Genomic DNA, 15447 nt, shown 5'->3' with positions numbered 1-15447 from the left:
ATTTGAATTGAATTCTATATTCATCTTGGAAAAGTGATTTTTATAATTAAGCTTGAAAACTTCTTCTCATGGTTCTCTGGGTATTGAAACTAGCTTGATACATGACATCAAATCAACTAGGGTTAAGGTTTAAGAATTGTGTGGTTTTTGAATCAGTGAACGTGCTTAATCTCTTTTCTTAAATGTTGACTAAGGAATTAGTAATTAATTAGGTTAAAGAGAATTTTAATCACCAAGGAATTTGTGTTTAGTTAATTAAGGTTCACCGTGAGATACTTCTTTGCATAATTAAGATAGAAAGTGAAAAGCATTTATCTTGAAAGTCTTAGCATCTATAAAAGCTTAACGTTTTACTTATATTACTTTTTCTACTCATTCACTGCTACTTTTATTTCTATTGCTGTTTTAGTATTGAATTCGTTACAATTCATGTTTTTTATTGTCTAACTAGAATAATCAATTAACCATTGCTTACTCAGTCCATTAATCATTGTGGGAATGATAACCCACTCACCATGGTATTAGTTGATAAGATTTGGTACACTTGTCAAGTTGTGATTTTGCAAAATTTCGTATCAAATTTTTTACGCCATTGCCGGGCATTAATTGAGATTAACAACAAACCAGTTAATTGATTACCTAGATTAGACCTTTTCTTTATTTTTGTTATTTACCTCACTGGGAATTCCCTTCACTTTGACTTAGGAAATTCTACCTTTTCTTGGTGTTTTTATGTTTTTGCAGGACAATAAAAAAGGGGAGCCTTTCCAGTTCGATCCTGAAATTGAACTAACCTTCTAGCGATTGAGAAAGAAAGCTAGAAACAAGAGGGTAGTAGAAGAAATTGAAGAAGAACTAGAGAGCAACATGGAAAATAATAGAAACAACAATCTTAATGTCAATGCTAGGAGGGCTTTAGGATCTTTCACCAAGCCCACAATGGGGAATTGTGGGAGCAGTATAGTAGCACCCGCTATAAAGGCAAACAGCTTTGAATTGAAGCCTCAACTCATCACCTTGGTGCAAGAAAATTGCCAATTTAATGAGAGTCCTCAAGAAGATCCTAATTTTCACATCTCCAGCTTCTTGCAAATTTGTGACATAGTCAAATCTAATGGAGTTTCTCCTCAAGCCTACCGATTGAGGTTGTTCACATTGTCTCGAAGGGACCGAGCCAAGTAGTGGCTCAAAACCCAACCAAAGGAGAGCATAGCAACATGAGATAATTTGGTAATAAGTTCTTAACTAAATTCTTTCCACCGCAGAGGTTGGAAAATCTGAGACATGATATCCAAACTTTCATGTAGAAAGATGGAGAATCCCTTTATGAAGCCTGGGAGAAGTACAAAGAGATGTTTAGAAAGTGTTCTCTGGATATATTTGCTAATTGGGTGAAACTTCAGATTTTCCATGATGGAATTACTTCTACTTCAAGAAATTAATTGGACTCCTCATCTGGAGGATCTTTGCACATGAAGACAACTGAAGAAGCCTTGGAATTAATTGAAATAGTGGCCAACAATCAATATTTTTATTCCACTGAAAGAACCATGAAGAGAGGAGTGATGGAACTAGACACATTGGACATTATTCTAGCATAAAACAAGGCTATGTCTCAGCATCAGTGCACTCACTAAATAACTTGGACACATGCAAGTCTTCGCAGTGGGAACACAGGGTATCACCTATGACATGGGAGGAGAAGTCCATCAAAGTAAAGTTTCTAAGTCATTTAATCATGATCAACCCTCTGTTGAACAAGTGAATTATATGGGAAATGCCTTTATGCCACACAATGACGCATTCTGTAAGGCTTACAACGCTGGATGGAGGAACCACCCTAACTTTGGATGGAAAAATCAAAACCAAAGAACCAATAACTTTAACAACTTCAATAATCCTCACCAACCACAAACACCTCCCACACAACCCTCTCAAAACCCATAAAAGACCACTCCTCTAGAGAATGCCTTAGAAAAACTCACTAAACACACCTCCACATTCATCTAACAAACCTCTAGCTTCATGCAAGAAACTAGAGCCAACTTCAAAAATCAAGAAGCTTCCATCCGAAACTTTAAAGAGCAAGTGGGCCAACTTGCCAAGTAATTTGCTGAGAAACCCACAACTTATTTTTCCAGTTACACCATTCCAAATCCAAGAGAAGATGCAAGGTCATTAATTTGAGAAGTGAAAAGGTGGTGGGTAAAGAAGCCACTAACAGTAACAAGCAAATTGAGCAAGACATAGAGGAAGCCCATCATGAGGAAACACATGTTCTTGTATCTCCAATTATAACTCCATAAGAAAAAGCTCTTGAGAAGCCAAAAGTGCAAGAATGCAAGCCTAGAATCCCATTCTCTCAAAGGCTACAAAAGGAGACCAAGGATAAGAAAATTGCCAATCAATATTTCCTTTGTTGAGGCCTTGGAACAAATGCCATTGTATGCTAAATTTATGAAGAGTTAATGGCAAAGAAGAGAAATTGGAAGGAAGATGAAACACTGGTTATCACAAAAGAATGTAGTGCAATAATACGAAAGAATTTGCCCCAGAAATGGAAAGATCGTGGGAGTTTTCTCATACCTTGCACAATTGGTGAAATCACTATTGAAAAAGCTCTCTGTAACTTGAGGCAAGCATTAATTTGATGTCTCTCTCTCTCTCTCTAATAAAAAAGATGCAAATTGAGGTGGTCAAACCTACAAAAATCTCACTCCAACTTGTTGACCATTGTATCAAATTTTTATACGGAGTAGTTGAAAACTTGTTAGTTAAACTGGGAAAATTTATCTTCCCTGCTGACTTTGTTATTATATACATGGAGGAGGATATTAATGCTTCCATAATATTGGGAAGGTCATTCCTTTCTAATAGGAGAGAACTAATTGATGTGCAAAAAATAGAGCTAACCTTTAGAGTTCATGATGAGCACATAGTGTTCAATGTATTCAAAGCCATGCAACATCCTAGTGATTCAGAGGATTGCATAAAGATTGACTTACTTGATCCATTGATACATGAAGTTCTTAAAGAGGAGCTACTTAACAGTGTATTAGAGTGCTCTCAACCTCCACACATGGAAGGGAGAGAAGACCTAACAACTTGCATGCAAGCCATGCAAGCATGCATGCACATTCCAGAGGAGGGAATTAATCACCCTCTAACACCTCCATGCATGCAAGTTCCTTCACCTGGGAAGGAGGCAAAAGATGGACCACCAAAGGTTAAATTAAAGCCCTTGCCTCCAACCCTCAAGTATACATTCCTTGGCCGCAAGGGTACACTTCCAATGACAATTAGTGCCTCTTTAAGTAAGTTGGAAGAAGAAGAATTGATCAAAGTCCTACAAGCTCACACGATAGCCTTAGGATGCACTATCCATGATCTTAAGGGGATAAGTCTGATGTGAGAAAATTTGATGGTATAGAATTTCACAATAAATTCTCGTTGCAAGTATAGTTTCTAAACAACAAACAGTCCTCAATCAAAAATTTGTTTATCACAAGTACAAACCCAATAAAAATAACCGAGAGTATTAATCCCGGGTCGTCCTCCCTAGGAATTACAATGAAGTGCTTTATTATTGTCTATGAAGGAATATTTTGGGGTTTTTGTAATAAGGGGCAAGAAATGTAAATAGCAAAAAAATAAGCTAAATACTAAGAAAGCTTTTGGCAAGGGGTGAGAATTAGAAGTCCTATCTTCATTATCATCATTAATTGTGACAAGAATTGTTCATTGCTCCCACTTAGTCAACCTCTAACTATGAAGGAAAGTCAAGTGGATGAAATTAGCTCATGTCTAGAAGTCCTTGTCAAATCCTAAGGAAAGACTAACTTTAGTGACATTCAAGTCAATTAGCAACTTTCAATTATCAATCAACAAAAGAGTTTGATAACTCAAGAGTCTCCAATTACTCAAACCAAGCCACGAGGAGAAAAATCTACTCTAAAATCCAACCAAGCATTTTATCAAACACTTAGAAGGCATAAAAGAAAAGCATAATAAAATAACAAGAAATATAAAATCTAAAACTACCAAATGTGAGGAAATAACAAGAACAAAGCAACTAAACAATAAAGGAACATAAAACATAAATTGCATTAATTGAAATCAAAGGGAATAAAAGTGCATGAACATGAGAATAACAAAATAAAGGAAATAATAAATAAAGCTAAGAGAGCAAAGATGTAGGAACAAGAAATGGTAAAGAAAACTAAATCAAAGCAAGAATTAAAAGCTAGATCTAAGAGAAATTAATCCTAAGAACCCTAATCTAATTCTAGAGAGAAGAGAAAGCTTCTCTCTCTAGAAACCTAGCTTAAAAAATGATGAAAACTCCACTATGACTACTTGGTTCCTTCCCCCTTCAATCCTTGGGTTCAATAGCATCAGAAATTAGTTGAATTGGGCCCAAAATGCTTCAGAAATCGCTGGCCACGAGTTGCCTTAAGTGAGTCACGCTGATCCTGCGATGTGTGCACGTAAAACGATGCATAAACATCGAAAAACGCAATACAACTATGGCAAATTTTATATCATTTTGAAGCTCCAGATATTAGCTTTCCAACACAACTAGAACCGTCTCATTTGGACTTCTGTAACTCAAGTTATGATCGATTTAGTACGAAGAGGTCAGGATTGACAGCTTAGCAATTCCTTCATTTCTTCATGAGTTCTCCCACTTTGCATGCTTTTTCTTCAGTCCTTCAATCAAATCTTTGCCCTCTAATCCTGAAATCACTTAACAAACATATCAAGGCATCAAATGGAATTAAAGTGAATTAAATTTAGCTATTTTACGGCCTAAAAAGCATGTTTTCACACTTAAGCACAAATTTAGGGAGAATTACAAAACCATGCTATTTCATTGAATAAATGTGAGAAACGTTGATAAAATTCCCTAAATTAAGCACAAGATAAACCACAAAATTGGAATTTATCAAAGTCCCACTATGTGCATGCATAAAATCTAGCTTGAAGAAGGCTGTAAACCAGTGGTGCAAGCACAGATGAGACTCAATCCTGTCATGAAGGAGGTGGTTCAAAAAGAAGTCATGAAGTTGTAAGAAGCGGGAATTATTTATTCGATTTTTGATAATCCTTGGTGAGTCCGGTTCAAGTTGTTCCCAAGAAAGGCAGAGTAGCACTGATCACCAATGAAAAGAATGAGCTCATTCCCACAAGAACCATCATAGGATGGCGCATGTGCATTAACTGTAGGAAGCTTAACACCGCCACTTGGAAAGATCACTTTTCCTTGCCTTTTATTGATCAGATGTTTGAAAGATTGGAAGGACATGCATTTTATTATTTCATGGATGGCTATTCGGGGTATAACCAGATTGCAATGGATCTTGTGGATCAAGAGAAGATGTAACACCCTAAAATTTAGCACCTTATGATGGCACTAAAATTTCAGGCATTACCTACCTCTAAACATTTTTATTTAGTACTACATTTATCTAATATTGAGCCTTTGTGAAATACAACCAGATTTTTAATTAAGAAATAAAAAAGTCTTTACTTTAAACCACTTAATCACATAAGAATATATTCACATAACATTATATACATAGATTTATTCAAAAATTCTCAAATACAAGTCCTACCCCTCTAAAAACCCAAACAATAAACAACAAGGGGAAAAATAAAATCTAAGACTAAACCTAATACAGAAAATACGAAGACATATATACATAAAGCTCTGTAGTTCAGTCACAACTTTGCACCAAGGATTCTTGAACCTGTCACTGAAAAAGAAAATCTGTAGGGGAGTGAGAACATCGTCTTCATAGGTTCTCAGAAGGGAAAGTGAATTTCATGAGAGTAAAGAAATAAAATGCAAATAATTTCTTTATAAATTTAAAATAAATACTTTTATTTAACCTTTAGAATTCTTTATGACTTACTTTAAAAACTTTAGTCAGTTTCTTAAAATTATGTTACTTTAAACAAATCCTAGTCACATTACTTAGTTTTGAGTTACATTGATCTCAATTACAAAAATCAGTTCATAGTCACTTCAAATTCATTAGCTATTCCTCAATTAAACAAATAAGATAGTTCACACATTAATTCTCAGTTACCTTAATCTTTGACATATTCAGGAACCAACAAACACAAGCAGACACACAATACAAACATACTAACAATTCACAAATAAATCAATTAGCAAGGAATTAATAAATAACACCACACAACAACACATGAACACTCAAGCAATTCACACAAATGCATATGACGAATGTCTTTCCTATAGCGGCCATGAGCTCATGCGTCGGTTGTCTACCCACAACCCAACGTTACCCAGGGCGAACCACGAATATGGTTTCTCCACTGAATCAATCAGCACAGGTATCACATGGCGCAAACCCATGTTAGTCAGATACCAAAGCCACACTGGTTTACCCGTGTCAGTCAGGCTAAAATCATAATCATATAATTGCTATAGCATATGTGCATTTAGTGAATAATATGGTACCATATGGGCGAACTCATATCAGTCAGATACCACTTGCTTTTAAAGTGGATGTCCCCACTTAGCCATTGGCACAAAGGCCCAATCAAACAACCGATTCTCATATATAATTATCATTTTTTCATCGTTCATAGTTTCTTAATTATCTTTCTCAATCATGGTTTCTCATTCTTTTTTTTTCTTCTTGTCATACCTCCACATCACCAAATAATCAATCATACCTCCACATCACCACATAATTATTCACATTTCCACATTATCGTATAATCATTCACACCTCCGCATCACCAGAAAGGTACATTTTCAGCCATTCATCATTCATAACATCAAAATGTTTAGTTTATAACTATTCAAACTTCTTTAACATTTAATCAAGATAAAATTCCTCTTTTTATTATTTAAAACCTTTTCTTACCCTTCTTAAGCATTCTTTCAAGATACTTTCAAGTACTTTAATTTTAATCTTAACACTTTAAAAGAATACCCATTTTTTTATTTTATAAACAATTAATAACCATCATCAAACAGGCCTTAATATTCATTTCCAGTTATCGAATATCAAATCTATCAATTAAGTATCTAAGACACAATTCACATAATTCATTTTAATTAAACCTTTATATTTTTATTAAATTCTTATATTTTTATGAAAATTCGGACATAATTTTCCTTAAAAATGGACTTAAACCACTCTTACGGGTTTCCTCTTTCTCAACAATTCACCAGCCTTTCATCAGTAATTACCATAACAACATATTTCCAATAATTAGTTTATCATAATTTAATTTAACAACTAACACTCTACTACCAATTACAAATTAGAATTTTTGGCGATTTCGAAGTAATTAGAAAACCATTAACAATCACAGCCTCAAACCGAAATCAATCTCATTAGTTAATCACTCGCAACAATGAAACTAGTCACAATCATAGCCATAATCCAAACTCAATTCATTAATTATCAAAACGATAGTTTTTCAATAATTAACTCATCTTATTTCAATTTAACATATAACACCAAATTAATCACCATTCACAGCCACAATTCAACCAATTCTCATCAATTAGTCATACAAAACATTTATAAATTATTTGCAATTACTCAATAAGTTTTTTGGGGATTCTTAAATTGAAAACTTTTAATTTTAAAACGAACCCCATACCTCGAATAGTCGAAATCCACTAAGCCAAATGCGTCTAAAAACCCTTTTTCTTGGCCTGAAATCAGCGGCATCGAATCTGACCTTTTCACGCAATAGCGACAGCCATAGAAGCATCATAAAACAATAGTAACTCAACTCTGAGACATTAATGTCATGAAAATCTCTGTCATATATAACAGAATAGCGACTATAAGGGTTTCAGAGTAAGGCAATGTAACACCCTAGCTACTAGAATGTCACACTTCCGGCTGCGCCACTTTGATAGATCAAGTATTATGACAACTCTTAACATATTTACTACTACTAAAATAGGAGCCTGTTTAAAACTTAAAACTGTATTTTTCAAAAGACCTTTTAGTTGAAAACGTAAATACATAGTTACAAACCAGAGACAAACTTACAAGTCATACACATATATACATAGTATTAATTTTACAAGTCTTGCATATCATAATTCCTATCCCTCTTACAAAAATTGTAAAGATAAGGACGAGGAAAAAATAACTAAAACAACACAATACATCGCATACAGAAAAATGAAATAAACTCTTCCGAACTTCATCGTTCACATCATGAAAAGGAAAACTTGTAAGGAAGTGAGAACATCGTTCTCCCTTATTCTCACTATAGGGTTAGAGAATTGCTATAATAAGAAACGTAATATAAAACTATTTTCATAATACAGTGATCGTTGCTCGTCTTATGAATCCTTTTAAAAACCAACTATTAATAATCCAAACATTTTAAAAAACCTTTAGTTAATTGCCCAAAATCTGAAATTCATATTTGAATTTGTCGAAACTCTAATTAAACACATTATCTCATACCATATCACGACAAGTACCAAAAAGTAATGTCATCAAACTTACACTGACCCATCCAATCATAGCCTCCGGCCCAAATATAACCAAATCACATCACGGCCTCTGGTCCAACACAAAATCAATTAACACCCAATTCACCAAAATTCGATCCAACAATCACAAACGCAAATAATGAGGTTCATAGACAATCAAGAACAATTACATCAGGTATAGCAATTAGCAGTTACATAGAATTATTTGCATAAGCAAACCAAGTACAATATGCCCACCCAAATAATGTCACATAAATGTATATGATGCATGTCTTTCCTACTGGCCTTGAGCTCACGTGTTGGTTACTTTTCCAGAACCCGGAACATCTGGTAGCTAACCCGGATATTGTCCTGTTGAAAACCGGTGAGTGATACACCACCACGAACCCCACCTGGCGGGCGGTACACCACCACGAACCCCACCATTGTGAGCGGTACACTACCATGAACCTCGCAAGATCTTTAATTGGAAAACAACACACACATGTGGGCAGTAAACCACCATGAACCCCACACAATATTCTCTTTTAAACGGTACACCACCACGAACCCCACATATGTCTCAACACTGGGCAACCGGTAAACTACCATGAACCTTGACAAGTCAAGTTCAAAACAATTTTATTTTCAGATTCATTACGAATCATTCATTCATATCCATTCATAATCATTCAAAATAATTTATTAAGGCCAAATTCATCATATACATATCACATTATGCTCATTTTATTTTTATTTAAAACCAACACCACTCCTTATAACCTTTTCCAAAACCTCCAAAATCACTTTACTTAAAACAAGTTCTCCTTTCACACAAAACCCAGTTCTTACTTAGGTAAGATTTTTCTCCAAATCAACTTCAAAACTATTTCATATTTAAACCTCTTTCAAAAGACTAAAAGAATCATCTATTAACTAAACTGCATAGCAGAGTCTCGAGGCTTTAAGGAGGACGACAAGAAATCTCTTTCTTTAAAATTATTACATTCCTTGAATCATAATTCCTTAAAATATAGTTCTGTAAACAAACTCAAAACATAAAACTTTTCTTAATAAATAAAAACTCAAAACCAAATTACTTAAAATGAAACCACTCTGTTTAAATCAAAATCGAAACATAATTCTTTTCTAAACACTTGCATTCAATATAATACTTTTCTTAAAAGGAAATAAAGCTCAATCATAATTCTCTTTTCAACAATTCAATTCAAAAAATAATTCGTTATTTTCTTATATAATTCGAGTAAAATGACATGATTCTTAAATTCATAATTTTCTAAATAACATTTCAAAAAGGTCTCAGATTTTATAAAAATTTCGGCAGCACCTCCCCTAAAATTTGGACTTTGCCACCCTTTTCGGGTCCCAACCAAACCATTTCCAAATCAAAACAACCCAAAATCAAATTGTTTACAACAATCAAACTTATTTCAAAACTTTAAAGAAATAGATTCAGCAACCGTCTGTTTAACAAAATCCAACAATAATTCAATTAAACAAACAATCACTATCATCCAAAAATAGCCAGTCGATGCATAAGACCATACAATCACTAAAAAAGTGTAATTCTCTCATCAATATCTAATTATAACAATTCCAAATATAAATTTAAGTTTTTAGAAAGAAACCCCTACCTCGATAAGTCGAAACTATAACCCAAATGTGCCAACTGAACTCTTTTCCCTCAGCTAAAAATCAACAGCAACTTCAATTCCAGCTCCACAGACTTTCGCAATAGCATAAATAGCTTTAAAACACAACATGCAACATTGGTTACTAACTCCTAAAACCATTCATATTTCAAAGACTTTAATACACATAACCAAACACTAACGCGGGGTTCCCGAACAGAGATACTCATTATAATAAGGAAAACGAAACAATAGCGGTTTCTGAACCTGTTTTGTGGCAGCCCCGGTAGCCATTGCAAGCAACAGCGGTGACAAGAACTCCGGTGATGGCGACTGAAACCAACATGCAGTGATTGTAATATATCCAAAAACTCAAAAGAAACAAAAACCAAACTCGAAACCCTTACCGGCAGTGGATCTCAATGGCGGCAGCGGCGTTCTCCGGTGGTAGAAGCTCGACCATCCACCTCCAGGAGCGGCGATGGAGGACGCGACGGTGGCTGGAAGCAGTGGCGGTGGTGGTGGCAAAACCGGCTTCTCCCCCTCACGTGTGCGCACTCCCATCGGTCGGTCTCTCTCTTCGCGCATTCTTTCTCTTCGGCTTCAATGGTGATGACGGCAGCTCCCAGCGGACCAGCGGCAACGGTGACGAGGCTCGGGCTGGACGGATCGGCGGCGACGGGTCAGACACGTGTCTCCTCTCCCCGCGGCTATTTCCTTCGTACGCCTTCTTCCTCTCTCTTCCCTCTGTTCTTCATGCTCTGTCCCTCCTCGGTGCGACACGGCGGCAGTGACGCCCGCCGGCACCGTCCTTCCTCTTCCTCCCTTCCTTCCCTTTCCCTCGGCTCCCCTCTCCACTCTTCCCTTTCTTTATTTCTTTCTTTCTTTTTTTTTATTTTTTCTTTTTCTTTTGTTTGTTTGTTTCTTTCTTTGCTTCGTTGGGTGAGGAAGGTGGGGTGGCAGTGGTAGAGAGCCAGGGTTTATGTATGTTAATGTTAAATTAGGGTTTTTGGGTAGTTTAGGAAATTTAAATAAATATAGGGTAATAATGTAATTTTATAAAATAAATAAAAAGATAGAATAATAATAAAAATATCAAATTAAATATAAGTATCCATCAATAAAAATACCTCTTTATTACCAATCTTTAATTAATTTTCAATTAAATACGAATTTAATAAAAATTAGAGATAAGTAAATTAATTCTTCTTTATTTACAAATAAGGTTAAAAATATTCACTATTTTTTCAATTATAAGAACTCTATTTAATAATTAAGAATTTACTCAACTTATATATAAAAATATCTAAAAATATAATCTTAAATAAATATAATAGATCATAAATAATTTATTAATAACTTCTCAAAATTTGGGGTCTTACAGACAACCTACTGTACTTAGAGAAGAACCCAAACAACAGAGTGGATGTAGCTCTGGTGATGTCATTTGGTGGGTAGAATGGTGGCAGGAAGCTCCGGCAGTGACGCAGCAGCGTTGAGACAGTGTACCGGACCTTCCTTTTCGCATGCAACATCACCAACATCACCATCACTTCCTCTCTTCTGGTCAGACCTAACGGTGATGGCAGTGGCTCAACAATGATGGCAGTAGGGGTGGCAAAAACAGCTCACCAACATCGCATTTCTCCTACTTCACGAGCTCTTCGGTAGCGGTTACAGCTCAACGACGATGACAGAGCTTTAGTGATGGCGTCAGGCTCCACGAAAGGTAGCAATGGCAAAGGAAACCACCGCACTTCACTCTCTCCACCGTCGCATTCTCTCTCTTCGGGTTCAACGATGATGGCTACGATGATGGCAAAAGTTTGGTGGCGGCGGAGCTTTGGCGACAGCACCCAGGCGTGACGGCGGTGGCAATAGGACGCGGCACGGCGGTGATGACTGGGTGCTATTTCCTCCTCCTCTTCTCTTCTTCCTCCTTCCCCTATGCTCTCTCGGATCTCTCTCTTTTTTCCGTCGATTCCCCATTTTCCCCCTTTTCTGATTTCTCTCTGAGTTTTGTGGTGTGGGGGGTTAGAGTTTTAATTTGGAAAATAGGTATAATGCGTACTAATAGTATAGTAATTTTACAAAATCTTTGGAATAATATAATAATTAGTGATTAAAATATAATACCGTAAAATTATTTTAGAAACACAAAATTTTATTTATCAATAAATTTAAATAACTATTTACAATTTGGAATCTAAAATAATCTAATTAATCATCTTATATAAAATATAAATTTAAATCCAAAACATAAATTACTTCAATTAAATTGTATAATTTTCATCGTTTTTCAAGTACTCAAATTTTAATTTTATGTAAAATATCTATTTACGATAAATTATATAAAAGATATTAATTAACATAAATTGAAAATATTCATAAAATAAATTTAATTATTCTTAATAAGTTAGTTTCTAAATATAAGGAGCTCAAATTAATAAAATAAATTATAACCTTTTTCCTATTTAGATTTTCAAAGATGCGGGTCGTTACAGAAGATGGCATTCACTTGTTCGTTTGGTGTCTTTACCTACCGTCGCATGCCTTTTGGGCTTTGCAATGTCCCTCCATTTTTCAAAGGTGCATGCTTTCTATTTTTACTGACATGGTTGAAAAATTCATTAATGTATTTATAGATGACTTCTCTATTTTTGGTGATTCTTTTAATGCATGTTTACACCATCTAGCCTTAGTTTTGAAACGATACCAAAAAACTTTATTTTGAACTGAAAAAATGTCATTTTATGGTTACTGAAGGTATTATTCTTGGGCACCGGATTTCAAACAAAGGCATAGAAGTTGACAAGACTAAGGTGAAGGTAATTGAGAAATTACCACCACCAGTAAGTGTGAAAGCCATAAGAAGTTTCCTAGGCCATGCTTGATTTTATAGAAGATTCATAAAGGACTTCTCAAAGATTGCAAAGCCTCTGAGAAATCTTTTAGTAAGTGATGTTCCTTTTGTTTTTGATAAAGATTGTCTGCATGCTTTTGAAACTCTTAAGGCTAAGCTTGTCTCTGCATCCATCATTGTTCCACCAAATTAGACTTTACCTTTTGAACTTATGTGTGATGCAAGTGGTTTTGCAATAGGTGCAGCTTTGGAGCAAAGACAAGACAAGGTCTTACGTGTTATTTACTATGCTAGCCATGTCTTTAATGATGCACAAAAGAATTACACCACAACAGAGAAAGAACTTTTAGCAGTTATTTTTGCTTTTGATAAGTTTATATCCTATTTAATTGGTTCAAAGTAATAGTCTACACTAATCACTCTGCTCTTAAGTTTTTTTTTGACCAAATAGGATGCTAAACCAAGGCTTATTAGATGGGTACTCCTCTTACAAGAATTTGATATTGAAATAAGAGACCAAAAGGGTTTTGAGAATTAAGTGGTTGACCACCTTTCAAGGATTGAGCCTATAAAACCCCCTGATGATCCAATCCCAATGAATGAAGGCTTCCCTAATGAGCAACTACTTGTCATATACAAGGCACCTTGATTTGCGGATATGGAAAACTATAAGGTCAGAAAGATCATCCCAAAGGAGTTCAATTGGCACCAAAGAAAAAAGCTACAACATGATGCTCGTTACTTCTTATGCAATGACCCATATTTGTTCAAGCAGTGCTCGAATGGCATAATCCGAAGATGCATCCCAGATAAAGAGACTCAAGAGGTCTTGTGGCACTGTTGTAGTTCTGAGTATGGTGGCCACTTTGGTGGAGATAGAACTACTCTAAAAGTTTTCCAATGTGGCTTATATTGGCCAACCATCTTCAAAGAAGCAAGGAAATTTGTTGAGAAGTGTGATCATTGCCAAAGAATAGGGACCCTCTCTAAGAGAAATAAAATGCCACAAAACTTTATTCTGGAGGTGGAATTGTCTGATGTATTGGGAATTGACTTCATGGGACCTTTCTCACCTTCATACTCAAACAATTACATCTTAATGGCTGTGGATTATGTTTCTAAATGGGTGAAGGCAGTGGCATTACCAACTAATGATGTTAAAGTGGTGCTTAACTTTCTCAAGAAAAATATATTCAAATAGGTTCTGTGTTCCTAGAACCTTAATCAGTGATGGAGGAAGCCACTTTTGCAATAAGTAGCTCGATAGTTTTCTCCTAAAGTATGGAGTGAAGCGCAAGGTGGCTACTCCATACCATCCTCAGACAAGTGGCCAAGTAAAAGTCTCCAACAGAGAGCTTAAGAGAATTTTGGAGAAAACTATGGGAGCTTTAAGGAAAGACTTGACCAAGAAGATAGATGATGCTCTATGAACATATAGAATAGCCTTCAAGACCCTTTTAGCATGTCATCTTACCAGCTTATTTATGGAAAATCTTGTCACTTGCCAGTGAAATTGGAGCATAAAGCATGTTGGTCTACCAAGTTCTTGAATTTTGATGCTAAAGCTCTGGGATAGAATGCCAAGAAGCTCTTGATGAGTTTAGAGTTGAAGATTATGAGAATGCCAAGCTCTACAAGGAGAAAACAAAGATGTGACATGATAAGAGGATCTATGCTAATGCATGGGTCACCAAAAACCATGATCAAAGTGTGAACCCGGACCCAAAGAATTGGCTTACAATGGTCCGGGAGAAATACTTAGATTTCAGTCCGGAAAATGTAAGGTTGGCATTCAACTTGCCAATGATGCAAGGAGATGCATGCCCCTACACTAGAAGGGTCAACTTTGATCAAAGATTGGACCAAGTCCTCATGGACATATGTGTGGAAGGAGCTCAGTGGAAAAGAGACTCCAAAGGCAAGCCGGTTCAATTGAGAAGGCATGACCTTAAACCCGTAGCTAGAGGATGGTTGGAATTCATCCAACACTCTATCATTCCTATTAGCAACCGATCCAAAGTGACTATAGATCGGGCTATCATAATCCATAGCATCATGATTGGAGAGAAAGTAGAAGTTCATGAGGTCATATCTCTAGAACTCTACAAAGTGGCTGACAAAACCTCCACTTTGGCAAGGTTAGCCTTTCCTCATCTCATCTGTCACCTATGCAATTTAGCTGGAGTTGTCATAGGAGAAGACATCCTTATTGAAGAGGACAAGCCCATCACTAAAAAGAGGATGGAGCAAATAAGAGAGCCTACTTATGGACATCAACAAGAGTATTAGGAAGTCCCTCATCAAGAAATCTCTGAGATGCTTCAAGGGATGCATTTTCCTCCACACAACTATTGGAAGCAAATCAACACCTCCTTAGGAGATTTGAGTTCCAATATGGAGCAACTAAAAATGGAGCACCAAGAGCACTCCATTATTCTCCATGAAATTAG

The 15447-nt window shown here is 35.8% G+C and overlaps 1 non-coding gene across 1 annotated transcript; it reads right to left on the bottom strand.

Moving 5' to 3' along the window:
* Positions 1 to 1274: 1274 nt before the first annotated feature.
* Positions 1275 to 1381, bottom strand: LOC148568301 (small nucleolar RNA R71). The gene has a single exon (XR_015882027.1). It is a non-coding gene; the product is annotated as a small nucleolar RNA R71 (small nucleolar RNA).
* Positions 1382 to 15447: the final 14066 nt, after the last annotated feature.

This window comes from Arachis ipaensis, chromosome B4 (assembly GCF_059453495.1).
Source record: "Arachis ipaensis isolate K30076 ecotype BB chromosome B4, ASM5945349v1, whole genome shotgun sequence".
In the NCBI taxonomy this organism is placed as follows: domain Eukaryota; kingdom Viridiplantae; phylum Streptophyta; class Magnoliopsida; order Fabales; family Fabaceae; genus Arachis; species Arachis ipaensis.
This window is presented reverse-complemented; position numbering and strand designations above follow the sequence as displayed.